The sequence below is a fragment of the Eschrichtius robustus genome, chromosome 9 (genome assembly GCF_028021215.1).
Source record: "Eschrichtius robustus isolate mEscRob2 chromosome 9, mEscRob2.pri, whole genome shotgun sequence".
NCBI classification, from domain to species: domain Eukaryota; kingdom Metazoa; phylum Chordata; class Mammalia; order Artiodactyla; family Eschrichtiidae; genus Eschrichtius; species Eschrichtius robustus.
Window position 1 is genome coordinate 54214558 of NC_090832.1, and position 21300 is coordinate 54235857.

Genomic DNA, 21300 nt, shown 5'->3' on the forward strand with positions numbered 1-21300 from the left:
CATTGAAGTATGTTCCCTCTTTGCCCACTTCCTGGAGAGTTTTTATCATAAATCGGTGTTGAATTTTGTCGGAAGCTTTTTCTGCATCTATTGAGATGATCATATGGTTTTTATTCTTCATTTGTTAATATGGTGTATCACATTGATTGATTTGCCTATATTGAAGAATCCTTGCATCTCTGGGATAAATCCCACTTGATCTTGGTGTATAATCCTTTTAATGTGTTGCTGGATTCTGTTTGCTAGTATTTTGTTGAGGAATTTGCATCTATATTCATCAGTGATATTGGTCTGTAATTTTCTTTTTTTCTAGTATCTTTGTCTGGTTTTGGTATCAGGGTGATGGTGGCCTCATAGAATGAGTTTGGGAGTGTTCCTTCCTCTGCAATTTTTTGGAAGAGTGAGTTGGATGGGTGTTAGCTCTTCTCTAAATGTTTGATAGAATTCACCTGTGCAGCCATCTGGTCCTGGACTTTTGTTTGTTGGAAGATTTTTAATCACAGTTTCAATTTCATTACTTGTGATTGGTCTGTTCATATTTTCTATTTCTTCCTGGTTCAGTCTTGGAAGATTATACCTTTCTAAGAATTTGTCCATTTCTTCCAGGTTGTCCATTTTATTGGCATAGAGTTGCTTGTAGTAGTCTCTTAGGATGCTTTGTATTTCTGTGGTGTCTGTTGTAACTTCTCTGTTTTCATTTCTAATTGTATTGATTTGAGTCCTCTCCCTCTTTTTCTTGAAGAGTCTGGCTAATGGTTTATCAATTTTGTTTAACTTCTCAAAGAACAAGCTTTTAGTTTTATTGATCTTTGCTATTGTTTTCTTTGTTTCTATTTCATTTATTTCTGCTCTGATCTTTATGATTTCTTTCCTTCTGCTAACTTTGGGTTTTGTTTATTCTTCTTTCTCTAGTTGTTTTAAGTGTAGGGTTAGATTGTTTATTTGAGATTTTTCTTGTTTCTTGAGGTTGGCTTGTATAGCTATAAACTTCCCTCTTAGAACTGCTTTTGCTGCATCCCATAGGTTTTGGATCATGTTTTCATTGTCATTTGTCTCTAGGTATTTTTTGATGTCCTCTTTGATTTCTTCAGTGATCTCTTGGTTATTTAGTAACATATTGTTTAGCCTCCATGTGTCTGTGTTTTTTACGTTTTTTCTCCTGCAATTGATTTCTAATCTCATAGCATTGTGGTCAGAAAAGATGCTTCATATGATTTCAGTTTTCTTAAATTTACTGAGCCTTGACTTCTGACCCAAGATGTGATCTATCCTGGAGAATGTTTCATGCCACTTGAGAAGAAAGTGTAATCTGCTGTTTTTGGATGGAATGTCCTATAAATATCAATTAAATCTATCTGGTCTGTTGTGTCATTTAAAGCCTGTGTTTCCTTATTAATTTTCTGTTTGGATGATATGTCCATTGATGTAAGTGAGGTGTTAAAGTCCCCCACTATTATTGTGTTACTCTTGATTTCCTCTTTTATAGCTGTTAGCAGTTGCCTTATGTATTGAGGTGCTCCTATGTTGGGTGCTTATATATTTATAATTGTTATATCTTCTTCTTGGATTGATCCCTTGATCATTATGTAGTGTCTTTCCTTGTCTCTTGTAACGTTCTTTATTTTAAAGTCTATTTTATCTGATATGAGTATTTCTACTCCAGCTTTCTTCTGATTTCCATTTGCATGGAATATCTTTTTCCATCCCCTCACTTTCAGTCTGTATGTGTCCCTAGGTCTGAAGTGGGTCTCCTGTAGACAGCATATATATGGGTCTTTTTTTGTATCCATTCAGCAAGCCTGTGTCTTTTAGTTGGAGCATTTAATCCATTCACGTTTAAGGTAATTATCAGTATGTATGTTCCTATTACCATTTTCTCAATTGTTTTGGGTTTGTTTTTGTAGGTCCTTTTTTTCTCTTGTGTTTCCCACTTAGAGAAGTTCCTTTAGCATTTGTTGTAGAGCTGGTTTGGTGGTGCTGAATTCTCTTAGCTTTTGCTTGTCTGTAAAGCTTTTGATTTCTCCATCGAATCTGAATGAGATCCTTGCTGGGTAGAGTAATCTTGGTTGTAGGTTCTTCCCTTTCATGACTTTAAGTATATCATGCCACTCCCTTCTGGCTTGTAGAGTTTCTGCTGAGAAATCAGCTGTTAACCTTATGGGAGTTCCCTTGTATATTACTTGTTGTTTTTCCCTTGCTGCTTTCAATAATTTTTCTTTGTCTGTAATTTTTGCCAATTTGATTGCTGTGTGTCTCAGCGTGTTTCTCCTTGGGTGTATCCTGTATGGGACTCTCTGTGCTTCCTGGACTTGGGTGGCTATTTCCTTTCCCATGTTAGGGAAGTTTTCGACTATAATCTCTGCAAATATTTTCTCAGGTCCTTTTTATCTCTCTTCTCCTTCTGGGACCCCTATAATATGAATGTTGTTGCATTTAATGTTGTCCCAGAGGTCTCTTAGGCTGTCTTCATTTCTTTTCATTCTTTTTTCTTTATTTTGTTCTGCAGCAGTGAATTCCACCATTCTGTCTTCCAGGTCACTTATCCGTTCTTCTGCCTCAGTTATTCTGCTATTGATTCCTTCTAGTGTAGTTTTCATTTCAGTTATTGTGTTGTTCATCTCTGTTTGTTTGTTCTTTAATTCTTCTAGATCTTTGTTAAACATTTCTTGCATCTTCTTGATTTTGCCTCCATTCTTTTTCCGAGGTCCTGGATCATCTTCTCTATCATTATTCTGAATTATTTTTCTGGAAGATTGCCTATCTCCATTTCATTTAGTTGTTTTTCTGGGGTTTTATATTGTTCCTTCATCTGGTACATAGCCGTCTGCCTTTTCATCTTGTCTGTCTTTCTGTGAATGTGGTTTTTGTTCCACAGGCTGCAGAATTGTAGTTCTTCTTGCTTCTGCCTATGGTAAGTTTTAAGGAACTCAAAATTACAATATAATTTTGGGGAATGTGATTTATTATGCACAGCTTTTCACCAGGAAATATGGAACTTAGAAGAAGCTTCTAATATCCAAGGTTCCTGTCCCATTTCAAAAGTTCTCATCTGAAGTCAGCAAATCCATTTAGGGCCAATTCTCTGTCATTACTACATAGACAACACGTTGTAGATCCATGTGGCTACAGACCACCAGCTGAAAATTGACCAGTGCATATGCCATTCAGCCAGAAAGAGTTTGTGGGATGCTCATGTCATGCTGAACTAGACTTTGATATTCTGGACTCACTGGAACATGAACTGGGGCAAATGGCTCAGGAAGGATGTTTTCAAGCTCAGTTAGGCTGGCACCAGGCTATTTATTCAACTCAATGACTAGAATGTGTTGAAGGGAGTGTATGTGTGTGTGTGCGTGTGTGTGTGTGTGTGTGTGTGAGGTGGGCGGTGATAGTGCTGCTAAAGTTTGCCATAAATGGAAATCCTAGGTTAACACACACACATACACACACACGCACACACACTCCTGGCCATCCATGACTTCTGTTGTATCAGACCTTTGTGGGATATGGTATCTGATACTCTGTACCAACCAAGGTGGAAAGCAGGATTCTTCAAAGGTTTGAAGGAAACAGAGGAAAAACAATACCATGTCAAGTAAAGAAATAATTACAGAGTTATGATTTTCAATCATCAGTTTAAAAAGTCAAGTAATTAAAAGCCCCCGTCCTGTGAACTTTTCATCAAGTCTGACCCCTAACTAACTCACCTTCCAGATAATGGCTATGTTGGAGTGTGTACACAGCTTATACCCAGCCTCTTTGCAATGAATCAAGCCTCATTCTGCCAGCAGTGACAGTGCAGTGGGTCAATAATTGTCAAATGGAAGTCTGTGGTCCTTTGCTGCTAATTAAGATCACCTGGAGAAACTTTCTAAACTATACATGTGCAGCCTCCTTTTAATCAGAGGAATGAATTGCACTGCTCCTGTTTAATAAGCTATAGAATCATTCTCTACTATGTAAAATTCTCATCTTTATACATACTACCTTATTTTTACTTTTATGAATTGGAAGAAGGAAACTTGTTTGGATAACCAATTTCAGAAGGGCTCTTTGAGGAGATTTCTAAGGAATCTTAGTAATATTTAATAACCTGTTGAGAAGTAGGTATGCTTTCTATTCTTTCCGTTCTTTTATTTATTTATTTATTTATTTATTTATTTATTTATTTATTTATTTATTTATTTTTGTTGTTGTTGTTGTTGTTGTAGACTTCCCTGTAACAAGAACAGGCCTCTGAGACAAAGTTGTTGGCCGTTTGCTGATTTGAAGCCAATTCTTAGCTTCCTCCATCTTTTATGCTGTTGTTTTACAGACTTCTCCTTGGCACCTGCCTTTTAAAATGCTTGAATGTTTGCCTTTTGGGGGCTCTACCTTTTGTGCTTCTGCAAAAATGTCTTAAAATGTCTAGAAATTTTGATTAAATGATGACTTCACTCAAAGGCAACTGAAATTAACCCTAGGTTTAAAAATTTCAAAGAAATAAAATATTTTCTTGTGTCAGGATACATTCTTCTTTCCTCTGGTCCTTCATCAATATCTCTAGCTACCTGGACAGCTTTATTTTGTCACATGTCATTTCTCACCTAACACATTATCTTTTTGTTTATTTCTTTATTGTACGTCTCTCCCACTCACCCCACTGGAATGTAATCTCCATGAAAACAAGGACTGTTTTTTGCTCTTGGTCTATTTTTTTTAAAAATAAGTTTATTTATTTTATTTTTGGCTGTGTTGGGTCTTCATTGCTGCGTGCAGGCTTTTCTCTAGTTGCCATGAGTGGGGGCTACTCTTCGTTGTGGTGCGCAGGCTTCTCATTGTGGTGGTTTCTCTTGTTGTGGAGCACAGGGCTCTAGAGCACAGGCTCAGTAGTTGTGGCGCTTGGGCTTAGTTGCTCTGTGGCATGTGAGATCTTCCTGGACCAGGGCTTGAACCATGTCCCCTGCATTGGCAGGCAGATTCTTAACCACTGCACCACCAGAGAAGCCCTGCTCTTGGTCTATTAAAATGGTGTCTGGCACATACTGAGTGCTTCATAAGTACTTGTTGAATACTTGAACATTCAGCAAAAACAAGGATAAATGTAAGAATTAATTTTTCTCCCTTGAGATAAAGGCAAAAAATATCAGCTCTAGTGGCAAGTCTGTTGCTAGATTATTACTTTTGCCTTTCAAACAATTTTGAGAATTTTTAAATACCGTGTGGCTATAGAGAAATAAGCATGATTTTCTAGCAAACTAACCAAACTTCTACACCCAAATAACTACTGTATTGTCCTTTATGGTGGTACTCTTGAAAGAACATATATCTGTTCAAATTAATCTCAGAATATTTGGGTAACGTCTCTTTGAAATCATCTTAATGGCTATTTGTCCGCTATACAAACAAATTAACCCCATTGCTTAAAAAACCTTTTTATTTAATTAATTTTTGAGTAGGCAATACACTTACATGCACGTATTATTTAGATTCAAATATTTAGGAGTATTTCAGATATCTTTCTTTTATTGATTTCTAATTCAATCCCACAGTAGTCAGAAAACATAATTTGTATCATTTGAATTCCTTTAAATTTAGTTAGATTTGTTTTATGACCTAGAATATAATCTATTTTAATAAATATTCTGCTTGCACTTTAAAAAATGTGTATTCTTCTGTTGGTGGGTAATGTTCTACAATGTCACCCAAGTCAATTTTGTTGATAGTGTTGTTTAAGTCTTCTATACCATTACAGATTTTTTGCCAGTTTATTCTACCTATTATTGAGAGAAGGGTTAGGAAGAATCTCTGGCTGTAATTGTACATTTGTCTGTTTCTTATTGCAGTCCTATCAGTTTTTGTTTCATGTATTTGGAAGCTTTTCAGATGCAGAAACATTTAAAATACGTTATGTGATAAATTCTACAATACAATGTATTTTGCTTTAAATAGTCATTTTTCAAAGAGATTTAAGTAACAAACAAATCTTTTGTGGTTAGCCACATGGTACCATTTCATTACTCACCATCCTTTTGGCTAGACTTAGATTCCCATCTTTAATGATCAATATTTTCCTTCTGCCTAAATGACTTTCTTTTAACATTTTTACAGTACATGTCTGCTGGTCATAAATTCTTTCTGCTTTTGTGTGCCTCAAGAAGTCTTTTTTTCACATTTGTTTTTGAAAAAAAATTGCTAAGTTTAGAATTCTAGATGCCTTTTTTTTTTTTCCTTTCAGTACTTTAAATATATTGCTCTACTATCTTCTGGCTTGCATTGTTTCTTACAAGAAGACTGCTTGTCTTTTTTCCCTGACTGCTTTTAAAGTTTCTCTTTATCACTGGTTCTAAGCAGTTTGATTATGATGTTCTTCATAGCTTTATTCATGTTTCTTGCATTTTGGGGAATATTGGATCTGTGTGTTTATAGATTCATAAAATTTTGAAAAGTTCAACCATTACTTATTCAAATTTTTGTTTCTAGCTTCCTGTTCATCTCTATTTGGGGTACCAATTATATGTATATTGGTGGATGCTCTGTTATTTTTATTTTTTCAGAGTTTTTCTTTTGATGTTTAATTTTGGATAATTTTTATATTTATATCTTCAGGTTCATTAATCATTTCTTTCTTCTGGTCTAATCTGCTGTTAATGTCATCCAGTATATTTTTCATCTCAGAAATATATTTTCCATCTTTAGAAGTTTGATTTGATCTCTTTCATGTCTCCCATGTTTCTACTTAACTCTCAATCTTTTCTCTAGCTTATTGAACAAAACGAATAATATATAGTAATTGTTTTAATGTCCTTATCTACTAATTTTATTACCTGTATCATTTCTGGGTTAGTTTCAATTGATTTGCTTTTCTCATCATTATGAATCATACTTTCCTTCTTCTTCGTATGCCTGGAAATTATTGATCAGATGTTATACATTGTGAATGTTACTTTGTTGTGTGCTTGATATTGTTATATTTATATAAATATTCTTGAGCTTTCTTCTGGGACACAGTTAAATTACCTGCAAACAGTTTGAATATTTTGGGAACCTGGCTTTTAAGCTTTGTTAGACAGGGCCAGAGCAGCATTTATTTTAGGGCTAATTTTTCTGCAGTATTAAGGCGATAGCCTTCTGAGTACTTTACCTGAAGCCCTTTGAATTATGATGTTTATCACTCTGGATAATGAGAACAGAAACTATTCTTGGCCTTGTGTGAGCTTCAAGGAATGTTTCCTTCAATCCTTTTGGATGATTCTTTCTCCAGCCTTAGTTTCCCTATCTATCTATCTCTGTCTCCATCTTTCACTCTCTCTCTCGCTCTCTCCTCTTCAGAACACAGCAATAGCTAAAAACAAGACTGACTGATTAGATTGCGACTGCTTTCCTCCCCTGTACCCATGTCCTGGTTCCCTGGAAATGTCTACCTAAACCTTCAAATCCACAATTCAGCATTTCCTGTTATGTTTTTAACTGTATGTGAGTAGATTCTTTCAAATTAGTAATAGCTCCATCTTGCAAGATTTTGATTCCTGCAAGAAAAATTAGCATTTTCCTCCTTTTTCCTGAGTTCTTGACAAGTTTTCTTGGGATTGGGATTCAGAAAAACATAAAATTTCTGTGAAATGCCAGAATTGAATTCCAGCACTATTTTACAGTCTCCTTTGCAGTTAAACTTGGCCATGTGACTAAGTATATGAGTGGAAGGAAATTGTGCAACTTTATTTCGAAAGAGGAACGAACTTGTTCTGGCCTTCCTTTGTCCCCTTTCTTGGGGTTATGAGGATAATAAACCAGCCTAGATAATGCTGGTGAGGACAACATACTACAAATGTCCAGGCTACAAGGTAGACGGAACCTGAGTCCCTGGATTGCCTTATGGAATAGAGTTTCCCGGCAATCCTGGAATGTTTATTTATGGAAAGTTTTACAAGAAAGAAAAATTTACTTTATTCAGTCCACTATGGTTTGGATTCTCTTTGACGTAACAGCTTAGACTCTAATACAATAGGTGTATTAAATTCATTTATAGTTATCATTATGACAGATAAATATGATCTTAGATCTGTCATGCTATTTTATACTTTTTATTTTTTACAACTAAAGAAATTTAACTATGTAGTTTCTTTTCTTTTTTTTAAAATTTTTATTTATTTATTTATTTATTTATGGCTGTGTTGGGTCTTCTTTTCTGTGCAAGCGCTCTCTCTAGTTGCAGCAAGCGGGGGCCACTCTTCATCACGGTGCGCGGGCCACTCATTATCGCGGCCTCTCTTGTTGTGGAGCACAGGCTCCAGACGCGCAGGCTCAGTAATTGCGGCTTACGGGCCTAGTTGCTCCGCAGCATGTGGGATCTTCCCAGACCAGGGCTCGAACCCGTGTGCCCTGCATTAGCAGGCAGATTCTCAACCACTGCACTGCCAGGGAAGCCCCTGTAGTTTATTTTCTTTGCTATATGTATGTAGGTATAGTTATTCAGGAAGGTTTGTATTTTTCTTTTCCACTGATTACCTTTATAATAATTTTCTCTCTTTCTTTTCTTTTCCTCTCACAATTTTTTGAGTATCATTTCTATTTTATCAAAATACTTCCATTTCATTCCATTCCATTTTCTACCTGTTAAATATATTAAATGTTTGCTTCCTGTCCAACTGTCGTAGTTTTCCTGGTCATCCTTTGGTTGGTTATAGTTCGTCTCTAATAGTATCCTCAAAAAGGGCTCATGGGAAAAATATTCCTTGAGTTCTTGCCTGTTGAAAGCTGTTTGTTCACATCCTTTATACTTTCTGGCTGTGAGATCGTAGGACCACATTTTCTTTCCTTGAGCATCTGTAAATTTTTTCATCATAGAACATTGATACAAGGAACTCAGCCCATTTTGCCCCCAAATACTATTATAATTTAGACCCACATTCTCAGAGGTTATAACATAGCACTGATTTACCAAGTGATAATGAGAAAGGATGGGGAGATCATATTTTGGTTTTGGATATACCTGTCATTGGCTTTTATCTTTAAGAATTACATAAGGATAGGGACTTCCCTGGCGGCACAGTGGTTAAGAATCCACCTGCCAATGCAGGGGACACGGGTTCCATCCCTGGTCCGGGAAGATCCCACATGCCGCGAAGCAAATAAGCCCGCGAGCCACAGCTACTGAGCCCACGCACCACAACTACTGAATCCTGCATGCCTAGAGCCCGTGCTCCACAACAAGAGAAGCCACCACAATGAGAAGCCCGCGCACTGCAACAAAGAGTAACCCCCGCTCACTGCAACTAGAGAAAGCCTGTGCGCAGCAACGAAGAATCAATGTAGCCAAAAAAAAAAAAAAGAATAAACGCAAAATAAAGACACTTGCAAAAAAAAAAAAAAAAAAAGAATTACATAAGGATAGAACACTGCCTCAGGGAGAATGAGAAATACAGATAATAAAAATGTAGTCTATATCTGTAATTCATGTGTACATACCTTTAAAGATAAAAGAAGAAAATATTTATAACGTCATTAAACTAACCAAGGATATGATTTAAAACTCTCACACCTTTATTGTTCAAGTGAGTCTATTTGTTGTTATAGCAGTGACCCAGGAGGGAGGTCATGTGGACAGAGATTAAACCATTTACCATGTTTCTTTCATTTACATAGTGGGGAGTTGGTGGACCTCATATATCACTTCAAGTTGCTTGCAAATTCTTTGAGGTAAACCAACTCAAATGGTTTTACATTTGAAATATTTGACATTAACATACTCATAATTACCCATGGATAATTCAGGGTATTTATAATCAATGACATTTGCTATGCAGTAAGGCTGAAATGACTAAAGACAATCATTTCATCATAAGTGACAGAAATTTCAACTAGTCCTTGTAGAAATCTTATATTTTTAACCTGGATTTCAAATTTTATTATTTCCAATCAAAATATTTTATGTTTTCTGAGAACATTTCTATATACATTTCTTTACTGTTCCTTTGCTTATTTATTTATTCAACAAATATTTATTGGGTGCCTACTGTATGTCATGCAGAGAATCAGGAGTGAACCAAAATCAGACAAAGTCCTGGTTCTCCTGGAGTTTATGTTCTAGTGTGGAAGATAGATAGACAGACAGACAACCAATCAACTAACCAACCAGCCAGATGTCAGATTCTTATTAGGAACAATAAGCCTGAATAGGGATAGAGCTATGGGTGAGGGGGTACTGCCTCAGATAAGGTGGTAAGAGAAGGTTTCTCTGAGGGAATGAGCAGAATCCTAAATGGGAATAGCTGGGGAAATGTGTTCCTGACAGAGAGAAGCCTAAGGGCAAATGCCCACTGTAGGAACATGCTTAGGTGTTCTGGGAATAGCCAGGAGGCTGCACAAACTAAGGAAGCAAATGTGGTTGGAGAGTTTGTGGGAGAGGATGGTGGGGATTTTATAGGATCTTGTAGGGCATGGCGAGTGCCATGGACTTTATTCTATGGAAACAATGGTTTTATATCTATGGAAAGACACTGAGTAGAAGAGTGCCACGACAATTTGCATTTTAAAAGAATCCCTGACTACCATGTGGAGAATCAACTTTAGGGACCCTGAGTGGGAGTCTGGAGACCAGTTAGGAGGTTATTGCAATAATCTAGGACAAAGATGAAGGTGGTTTGGCCTAGGATGGTAGAGACAAGAGGTGGTGAGCACTGCTCAGACATAGGTCATATTTTGAAGGTTAGAGCCAATTCATTATGCTGTTAGATTGAATGTAGTTATATGAGAGAGAGAGAACAGTCCAGGACAATTCCAGTGTTCAGCCTAAGTGCATGGCTGAATGCTGGAACCACTTTCTGAGAAGGGTAATGTGGGAGAAAGTGTTGGATGGCAGGGCTTGAATGAGCTCAGTTATGACATATTAAAATGAGATACTCGCTCGATTTCAAGGTGGAGAGCCTGAGTAGGCAGTTTGATATGGAAACCAGGAATTCAATGCAGGGTTCAACACTGGAGATGGTAATCTGGGAATTTCTTCCTATACATGCTATCTGAAACTATAGGAATAGACAAGGTCATGTGAGATGTGAATTTAGATGAAAAAGAGGTATGATGATTGAGCCCCGGGGCATGCCAACTTTTAGAAATAGGGAAGAGAAGGGGTCTCCACCCAAAAGACTGAGAGGAGAAGAAAAACCAGGAGGATGGTGGAAATGGAAACCAAGTGAGGAAAAGGTCGAAAGAATGAAGGAGCAGGATTTAAAGTTTCAAGCACACTTGCACCACAGTTATGAAAGGTGCTATTATTAGAGGAAGCTGAGTGAAGGGTGCACAGGAACTCTGAACTATTTTTGCAACTTCTGTGTGAGTCTAAAAGTATTTGAAAGTAGACATTTTAAAAAATGGTTCAGGGCAGTTTCAAGAAGAGGAGCAAGCAAACGCCGCTGAGAAGGCAGTTAAGGAGAGGACTGGAGTTGAGTACTCCATTTGGCAGCATGGAACTCATTGACTTTACTAAGAGCGATGGCATGGAGCGGTGAGAACAAAAGTTTGATGTGAGTGTTTTCAAGAGAGGGTGGGAAATGAGGATGTCAGGACAGGGAGTAGAGACAATTCCTTGGAGGAGTTTTACTACAAGGGAGAGCAGAGAAATACTGTAGTAGAGGCGTAAACAGGGCCAGAAGAGCATATTAAAACACAGATGAAAGTTGAACTTCCTGCCACTTCACTCCTCATGTTTCACTAGCCACTATCTCTTGCTGTGATATTTTAAATCACTTAGTTCTGATAGTTTTGCATTTTCTCTTGCTACTCATGAGTTTGCTTTTTTTTTTTTTTTTTTTAATTACGACTGCCCTTTAATTAATTCCTTTGGTTTCACTCAGCCATCTATCACTTTGTGGAAGTTTGCATCATTCAAAGTGTCTATCAGGTTCTATCTTCCACAGACTGTTTTCTGCCCAGTAAAACATAGAACTAATTCTTCTAACAATATTAGGACTCTGAGAACATTATAACGTTTGCACAGAATTGAGATTCAGGGGTGTGGGTCTGTGTGTGTGTCCAGCAGTTAATCAACAAAATTCATTTAGGAAACTTCGTGGAAGGGATGTGGGCCAGGTGTTGTGAGGATACAAAAGAAATGGAGCACGTGAAGGGCTATGTGCCTCTCATGACTTTGGAAGTCTGAGTGCTCTAGCTAGCTGTGGTTATGGCCTAACTTAATAGGCTGACTCATTCCTGTGGCTGCTTTATAATTTTGAATCTCAAAGGACTGCAGATTCTAAATACCTCTTGTCTCCTTGAACATCTCCTGCCAACACTTGTAACTGAAGTCAAACAGGCATGGCAGGGTGGTGCTTTTTAACTGACAGTGCACACAGCGTTTGCCTAAATGCAGAGCAGGGAAATGTAGAGACTTCCTCTCTCCCAATTGCTTGTCAGAAAGATTCAACAGCAACAAAAGGCAAACGCTGAGTTTCACAAAGCACTTTAAACAGGGCAAACAGGCCTCTAAGCCAATGGTTTAATTACAGTATAGGGCATTCATTGTGGCAAACCATGCTTAGAATTTCAAACCATTCCATGTGCTTCTTGATAAAAAAGAAAGCCCACCCAAAACCCCATAAAGTTTCTCACACCCTGCAAAACCAGTGGTGTCACAGGACAGTGTTCTGTTAGTTTGGTTTTTAAGTTTTCAAACCATCCCAATTTAACAAGAATTGACCAAAATTTGAGGGACCCTTTTATGCTTTTTTCCTATCTTCTAGCCAACCTGCCTGCCTGTCCTCGTGCCTGCATGCCTCACCACCACCTCCCCTTTATTTAGGGTTTTTGGGGGGAGGAGTTTTAGGTACACATTTCTGAGCTAGTCATTTCACTAGTTCAAGACCCACTATCATCATCAGTCCAATCAAGGCCTCTGCAAACGATGATTTATTTCTTTATTTCCCCCTCCACAAGCAGCCCCTCTTGAGTACTTATATGTCTTTGGATGTGCGTATAGACTTTAAGGATATTGTGTGTATGCATGTGTTTTGAATTTGCATAAATGGTTTTGTTCTATCAATTTCATTCTTTAATTTACATTTTTAAAATTGAAGTATAGTTGATATACAATATTATATTAGTTTCAGGTGCACAGCATAGTGATTCAAAATTTTTATATATTATACTCCATTTAAAGTTATTATAAAATGTTGGCTCTATTCCCTGTGCTGTACAATATATCCTTGTAGCTTATTTATTTTATGTTTAATATTTTTTATTATTTGGTTTCACTGGGTCTTAGTTGCAGTTCACAGGCTCCTTAGTTGTGGCACGTGGGCTTCTTAGTTGTGGCATGTGAACTCTTAGTTGTGGCATGCATGTGGGATCTAGCTCCCTGACTAGGGATCAAACCCGGGCCCCCTGCATTGGGAGCATGGAGTCTCATTCACTGCGCCACCAGGGAAGTCCCAGCTTATTTATTTTAAACAGAGTAGTTTGTACCTCTTAATCCTCTATGCCTATCATGCCCTTCCCCCTTCCCTTTCCCCACTGGTAATGACTAGTTTGCTGTCTATATCTATGATCTTTAATTTACTTTTAAAATTCATATTAGGTTTTTAAGATCTTTTCATATACATGTGAAAATATATACATATTGTGTTGGCCAAAAATTTCGATTGGGTTTTTCCATAAGATGTTATGGAGAAACCCGAGCGAACTTTTTGGCCAACCCAGTATGTATTCATCTAGTAAATTTCATTGCTTCTGATTACTTCATGGTATTTTGACAGTGTGCATGTATTATATTTAGTTACTCCATTCCCTTAGTAATGAACACGTGGGTTGCCTCCAACCCTCAATGTAGCGGCCAGCCTCACATATGTCCACTCACAACATATATCCAGAAGTGGAATGACTGAGTCATATGGTATATGTATACATAACTTCACAAAGTACGGCCATGTTGCTCTTCAGAATGGCACCTACCAGAAGTGCATGAGGGCTCTCATTTCCCTGCATCCCAGTGAACACTTGATATTATCTGACTCTGTGATTTTTGCAAATCTGATGGATACAAGTTATTATCTCTTTTGCATTTATCTTATTATTATTTCTATTGAAAAGCTCCTTGTATATGCACTAGCCACTCAGCTTTTCTTTCTGTGAACTGTCAATCCTTCTCTCTTCCCCCCTCTTTCCTGTTAGGTTTCCCATATTTTCTTAATGATTTGTAGGGGTTGTGTGAGTATTTGAGTGACGAATACCTTGTTGGTTTTAGATAAGGTGACTATATGCCAGATTTATGCCCATTGTCCTGAGTTAATAATTAATAGGACCTTCTTTTGCACTCAGATATGTTCTTAAGTTTAGATGTTGCAAATATCTTCTCCCAGTCTGTGACTCTTCTCTTGATGTCATCATTGGTGTTTTAACAGTTAAATCCATTAACTTATTGCCTTATGGTTTGTGCTTTTGAGGTCTTTTAAATAAGTCTCTTCTTTAAACCCAGTTTTGTGTTGTTGTACATGTAGATTTTTCTGGCCATTTGCTATTTCAGACAATGCCATATTGACCATCCTTTGGCACTTCTTTGTTCAAATGTGTGAGATATTCTCTAAGTTATTTATCTATGTGGCTGAGACTGCTATGTACTAAACAATTCCTGTTTTCTTTTCTTTTCCTCTGTACACACTGTGGCTGGAATACATTCCACAGATTCTGTTAAAGTTGTTAGCTGAGTGCTATATGACTGGCTTCTGGCCAGTAGAATGTGGGTAAAAATGATACATGATGTTTCCAGTACTGGCGCATGAAAATTTCCCATAGAGGATCCTCCAGTGTTTCTCTCTCTTCTCCTGCTTTCTGGTTACACACAGAGGATGCAGTGGAGAACTAGAGTCTGGGTGATGGTGGTGCCACCAGAGGGAAACACCTTGGGACCTGGAATCACTAGATGGAAGGCCATCCCTGAATACTAGATTAGGATTTATGTGAGCACAGAAAAAAATGTTATGTTCAGCTACTGATGTTTTGAGGTTGTTTTACACTAGTGTATTAATTTCCTAGGGCTGCCATAAAAAAAAACAAACCAAAAAAACCAAAAAAAACCCCCACACACTGGGTGGCTTGAACAACAGAAACTTATTTTCCCACAATTTTGGAGGCTAAAAGTGCAAAATCAAGGTGTTGGCACAAGTTTGGTTTTTTTCTGAGAACTTTCTCCTTGGCTTGTATATGGCTGTCTTCTCACTGTGTCCTCATATGGCCTTTCTTCTGTGCATGCACATCCCTGGCGTCTCTCAGTGTGTGTCCAAATTTCCTTTTCTTACAAGGACCTTAGTCAGATTGGATTAGGGTGATCTATACAGCCTCATTTAACATAAATTACTTCTTTAAAGAAGCGTTCTTCAAATAAAGTTACATTCTGAGGTACTGGCGATTAGGGCTTCAACATATAAATTTTGAGGGAGACAATTCCGTACATATCAAGCAGCTAGCAATATTTACCTTGACCAATATTACCAAGTAGTGGCATTGCTAGATCCTGGGAACTTTGTAAGATATTGCAAAATTGCTCTCCAAAATACTAATATCAACTTACACTCTTAGCCTTTGTGCATAATAATTCTTATCTTTATATTTTTGCCTTCATTTTGTTTTGTCAGACTTTTCCATTTCCTCCAATCTGATGGGTATGAAATGGGTATATTTTTTCCCATCCCTTTACTTTCTACTTTTATGAAGCATTTTCTTTTCACTATATAATAGACAAAATTTTATTGATTCTCATTTATTCAGTTTGAGATCCTTTGTCTTTTAATTAACAAAGTTTAAGTCATTTACATTTATTACAATCATAGTTTTAATAGGACTTACTAATGCTATCTTATTTCATGTTTTTATTACCTACACTTTTGTTTTGTTTTTCCTCTTTCTCTTATTTTCCCCTTTTTGCCCCTATTCCAATCAATCTCCCAACCACCATTTTGGAAATGTTTGGATTATTATTCCAATTATTATGTACTCATTTTTCCTGTTTTCTGTGTGTGTGTGTGTGTGCCTGTGCATGCACATGTTGGTAATTGCATGTAGAGACACCAGTTATTTACTCAGACTTATTTTCCATATCACATAATTTCCTCTTGCATTTAGTTCTCTTTTTCTTGAAATATATCCTTTGCATGTGTCTTCAGACTGTTTTTATGTGATAAACAATTTTGGGTCTCATAATTTCCTCTTGCATTTAGTTCTCTTTTTCTTGAAATATATCCTTTGCATGTGTCTTCAGACTGTTTTTATGTGATAAACAATTTTGGGTCTCATAACTATAATAAAATCTTTATTTTCCTCTCGTAAGTAAACAATAATTTATTTGACTATAATATTCTAGTTTCACAGTTTTTTTTTCTTTTAACACCAAAAAATGTCTCTCCACTGTCCTTTTGCAACCAGGGATGCTACTGAGAAGTTTTATGTTACTCTGATTCTTGTTTCTTAGGTAGGTGATATCCTTTATTCTCTGGAAGCTTTTAGAATTTTTTTTTCTTTGATGTTCTTAAATGTTATTATTTATGTTTCTAGGTGTGGCTTATTGTTTTTCTATACTTGTTATTCTATGAGACCTTGCAATTGCAGATATTATATTTTTATTTAATTTTAGTAAATTCTGGGCCATTATTTCTTCAAATATTTTGATCACTTTTCTCTTTTGTTTCCTCTTGGGATTTCAATTTTATGAATGCTGATACTTCAACTTCTTGTCTCCATATTCCTTACTTTTTTCTTATCCTTTCTCACTCTCTTTATTCTCCTTTGGTGCCTGACATATCCTTTACCTTGGCCTTCCAAATTCCTAACTCATACTTCAGTACCACTCAGCTGCACGTCTAATCCATTAAGCACATTAAAATCAATATATTTTCATATCCCGTATCTATAATTGATTATTCTTTATAAGAACTTTTTCCTTATATATTTTCAATATTTTTCTTTGATAATATTTATTTTGGCTTTAAATTTTGTGTTTTGCTGCATTATGACAACAAAAATCAAAAAAGTGTACAGATTGGAAAGGAAGAAGTAAAATTCCCCTTTTATATAAAGGACATGATTATCTATACAGAAAATCCTAAATAATCTACCAAGAAGACTACTAGAACTAGTAAGTGAGTTTTTCAAGGTTGCAAGACACAAGGTCAATATACAAAAAGAAAAAAATATATATAATACACACATATATATGTCTATATACTAGCAATGAACAATCAGCAACTTAAAGTTTTAAAAATACCATATAAAATTGCATCAAAATATTTAAAATACTTAGGGATAAATTTGACAAAAGTGTGTACTTCTTGAAAACTACAGAACATTACTACAAAAAATTAAAGAAGAATTAAATATAAGAGAGATATAATGTGTTCCTGAATTGGAAATATCAATAGTGTTAATATGTCATTTCTTTTCAAATTAATCTATAGATTCAATGCAGTCCCAATCAAAATCATATCAAACTTACTTGTAGAAATTGAAAAATTGATTCTAAAATTTATATGGAAAAATATAAAGTATTTAGAATTGTCAAAACAGCTTTGAAAAAGAAGAACAATATTGGGAGACTTACACTAGCTGATTTTGGTCTTATTACAAAGGTACAGGAATCAAGATAATATGATTTGACATAAAAAGAAGCATATTTATCAGTGGAATAGAAGAGAGTCTAGAAAGAAACACACATCTATGATCAAATAATTTTTGGCAAAGATATCAAGGAAATTCAGAGTAGAATAATAATCTTTTCAACAAATGATACTGGAACAATTAATCATATATAAAAAATAAGCTGTAACCTTACCTCACACATAATATATATAAAACTGAACACAGAATGGATTTTAAATGTAAAACCCCAATTATAAAACTTCTATAAGAAAACAAGAGAAAATCTTAGTAACTTGGAAATTGGCAAAGATTTCTTAAATACTACGCCAAAAACAAGATGCGAAAAAATTAAATATATAAATTAGACTTAACTTGAAAATTTTTTGCAGTTTGCGCCTCAAAATCATTGTTACAAAAATGAAAAGGCAAGACACTGTTGCAAAAAGAATAGAAAAGCAAAATACATATCTGACAAAGAACCTGTATCTAGAATATACAATGAATTCTTACAATTTGATAGGAAGACAACCCAATTTTTTAAATGGTCAAAAGATCTGAACAGATAGTTCAACAAGGAAGTTATACAGATAGGAAATAAGCACGTGAAAAGATGCTCAACATCATTAATCATTAGAGAAATGTCAATTAAACCACAATGGGATAATGGTAGATACCCCCTAGAGTGAATAAAATTCAGGAGGCTGTCCATATCCAAGTTCTGGTGAGAATGTAGAGCAAGTGAAATTCTCATGCACTGCTGGAAAAAATGTAAAATGGTACAGCTACTCTGAAAAACACTTTCACAGTTTCTTAAACAGTTAAACATATACCTACAATACATTCAACCATCCCACTCCTAGGTATTATTGACCCAACAGATATAAAAGAATGACTTGTATATGAATCTTCATAGCAGCTTTATTTGTAATAGCAAAAATCAAGAACCAACCAAAAGTTCATCAGCAGGTGAATGAATAAACAAGTTGTGTTATTGCTATACAATGAAATACTACTCATCAATAAAAAGGAATGAACTATTGACATACACAACAGCATGAATGAATTTAAAATAATATGCTCAGTGAACCAAGCCAGACACAAAACAGTGTATTACAAAATTCCATTTTTATAAAATTCTAGAAAATATAAACTGTAGTGACAGAAATCAGACCAGTGGTGGCTTGGGGACAGATGGTAGAAAAGGAATAGTGAGGGGAGCAATGAGGAAGTTCTTGAGGGTGATAGAAATGTCCTTTATCTTGATTGTGGTGATGGTATCATGGGTGTATAAATATGTCAAAACTCATCAAATTGTAAGCTTTGAATAGTAGTTTATTGTACACCAATACTGCTATTCAATAAAGCTGAAAAACAAAATAGGACACATTTAAAAAATAACAGTTATAAGGCAATAGCATGTGTAAAGCCAAGATTCTTTTCCCCTCAGGGCATTTGCTAGTTTGATTTACAAATATTTTTTCCCAGTCTGTTGTGTGTGTTTTTATTCTTTTAATAGTGCCTTTCAAAGCATAGAAGTTCTTAATTTCAGTGGACTCCAATTCACTATTTTTTTTTCTTTTCTGGAATATACTTTTGGTTTCATGACTGTGAACTCTTTGTCTAATCCAAGGTTGCAAACTTTTTTATCCAAAATTTTCTTCTAGAAGTTTTATAGTTTTTAGGTTTTACACATAGGTCTATGATTCATTTTGAGTTTTATTTTTGTATCTGGCTTGAGGTTGGATCAAAGTACATGCTTTTGTATATGTTATCAAGTTCCCTAGCACAATTTAGGGAATTTAGTCTATTACTAATGTTTCATAGATGAATATAGATAGACAGATATGTATATATAGATTTAGATACAGATAGAGATATAGATATATAATTTCCTAAGTAAGGGTGCTGGCTGAGAGGATAAATATTGTAGCAGATTATACTATGTGTTTCAGACCATGAATGTGGGTTGTGTCAGTCAGGGTCCCAGAGGGAAACAGAAGTTACAATTTGATAAGATTTTTATGAGAATTTAATAAAGGGACACTTAGTACAAGTGTAGACAACATTAATGGAAAAAACAAGGGGGCCAGAGACTAGCAACGATGGGCAACATTTACCAATCCCAAGTCTAAAGAAGTAATGAGAGAAAATAGTGTCCAGTGTCTAATGTGAACTGGAGCCAGGGAAGAAGGACTTCCTGACAAAAGGTGTGCAGCAACTGCTACAACTGAGATCCTGAAGCAGAAGCAAGTGGGCAAGAATGCTCCCCAACCTCTCCCTCTTCCCCACAGCTTCTGATGCTGAATCCAACAAGAGGCCAGAGTAACAGAAAGCCCAGATGATGCAGTCCATAAGGTAATGTTCACAGCCTCCCTACTACTCCCAGAGAAAGACAGAACAGAACAGAAGATTGAGAACTTAATCAAATTTAAATATGGCTCCAGCAGAAAAAAGAATAGAAGAAAGATTAATAAAACCAAAAATTGGCCTTTGAAAAGATCAGCAAAATTGATGAATCTTTAGCTAGATTGATCAAAAAAAAAAAAAAAAAAAGAGAGAACACTCAAATTACTAAAGTCAGGACTGAAAGAGAGGAGCTTACTACTTAATGAAATTAAAAGTATATAAAGGAATACTATAAACAATTGTATGGTTAGATACCCTAGATGAGATAGACAAATTCCTAGAGAGACACAAGTCACCTAAAGTGACTCAAGAGAAAATAGAAATTAATGAAAGGATAAAAATAATAGATAAAATCAAAAGTTGGTTTTTTTAAAAGATCAACAAAATAAAACTCTACCTAATCTGACCAAGAGAAAAGGAGGAAGACTCAAGTTACTAAAATCAGAAATGAAAGAAGGGACATCACTACTGACCTTACAGAAATAAAAGAAATTATAAGGGAATACTATGAACAACTGTATGCAGCAAATGACTTACGTAAAATAAACAACTTTCTAGAAAGACACAACCTACCAAAACTGACTTAAGAAAAACTAAAAAATTCAGATAGACCCATGACAAATAAAGAGATTGAATTAGTAACAACAGCAACAAAAATCCCACAGAAGAAAGCCCAGGATCAGATTACTTCACTGGTGAAGATTATCAAACAAAAAGTATTAATTAAAAATTAATATTAATTGTTCAATAAATTTTCCCAAAAAATGGAAGAAAAGGGAACACTTCTCAACTCATTTTAGAGGCCAGTATTATCCTGATACCAAAACCAGACACAGTCATCACAAGAAAACTACAGAATAATATCTCTTATGAGTATATAGATACAAAAATCCTCAGCAAAATATTAGCAAGTTGAATGAATCTGGCAGTCTGTAAAAAGAATTCTGTACCATGACTGAATTAGTCAGGGTTCTCCAGAGAAACAGAATGAGCCAAAAAACGTGAAGATATTTGTCTCATGTGAATGCTCACCAAAGAGTGACCTCAGCAGAGGAGAATTTTAATAATCAAATTGACCCATTCTGTGGATACCAGTCAGCCTCTTTCCCCAGCCACCCCTGTCATTGCCCAATGGGCTTATGAACAAAGTGGCCCTGGTGGCAGGGATGGTGGTTACACACGGCTCAGCAACATGGACTTCCACTCACCAAGGCCAACCTGGCTGCAGACGCTGCTGAGGGCCCAATCATCCAGTAGCAGGGACCAACATTGATTCCTGGTGTAGCACCACTGCTT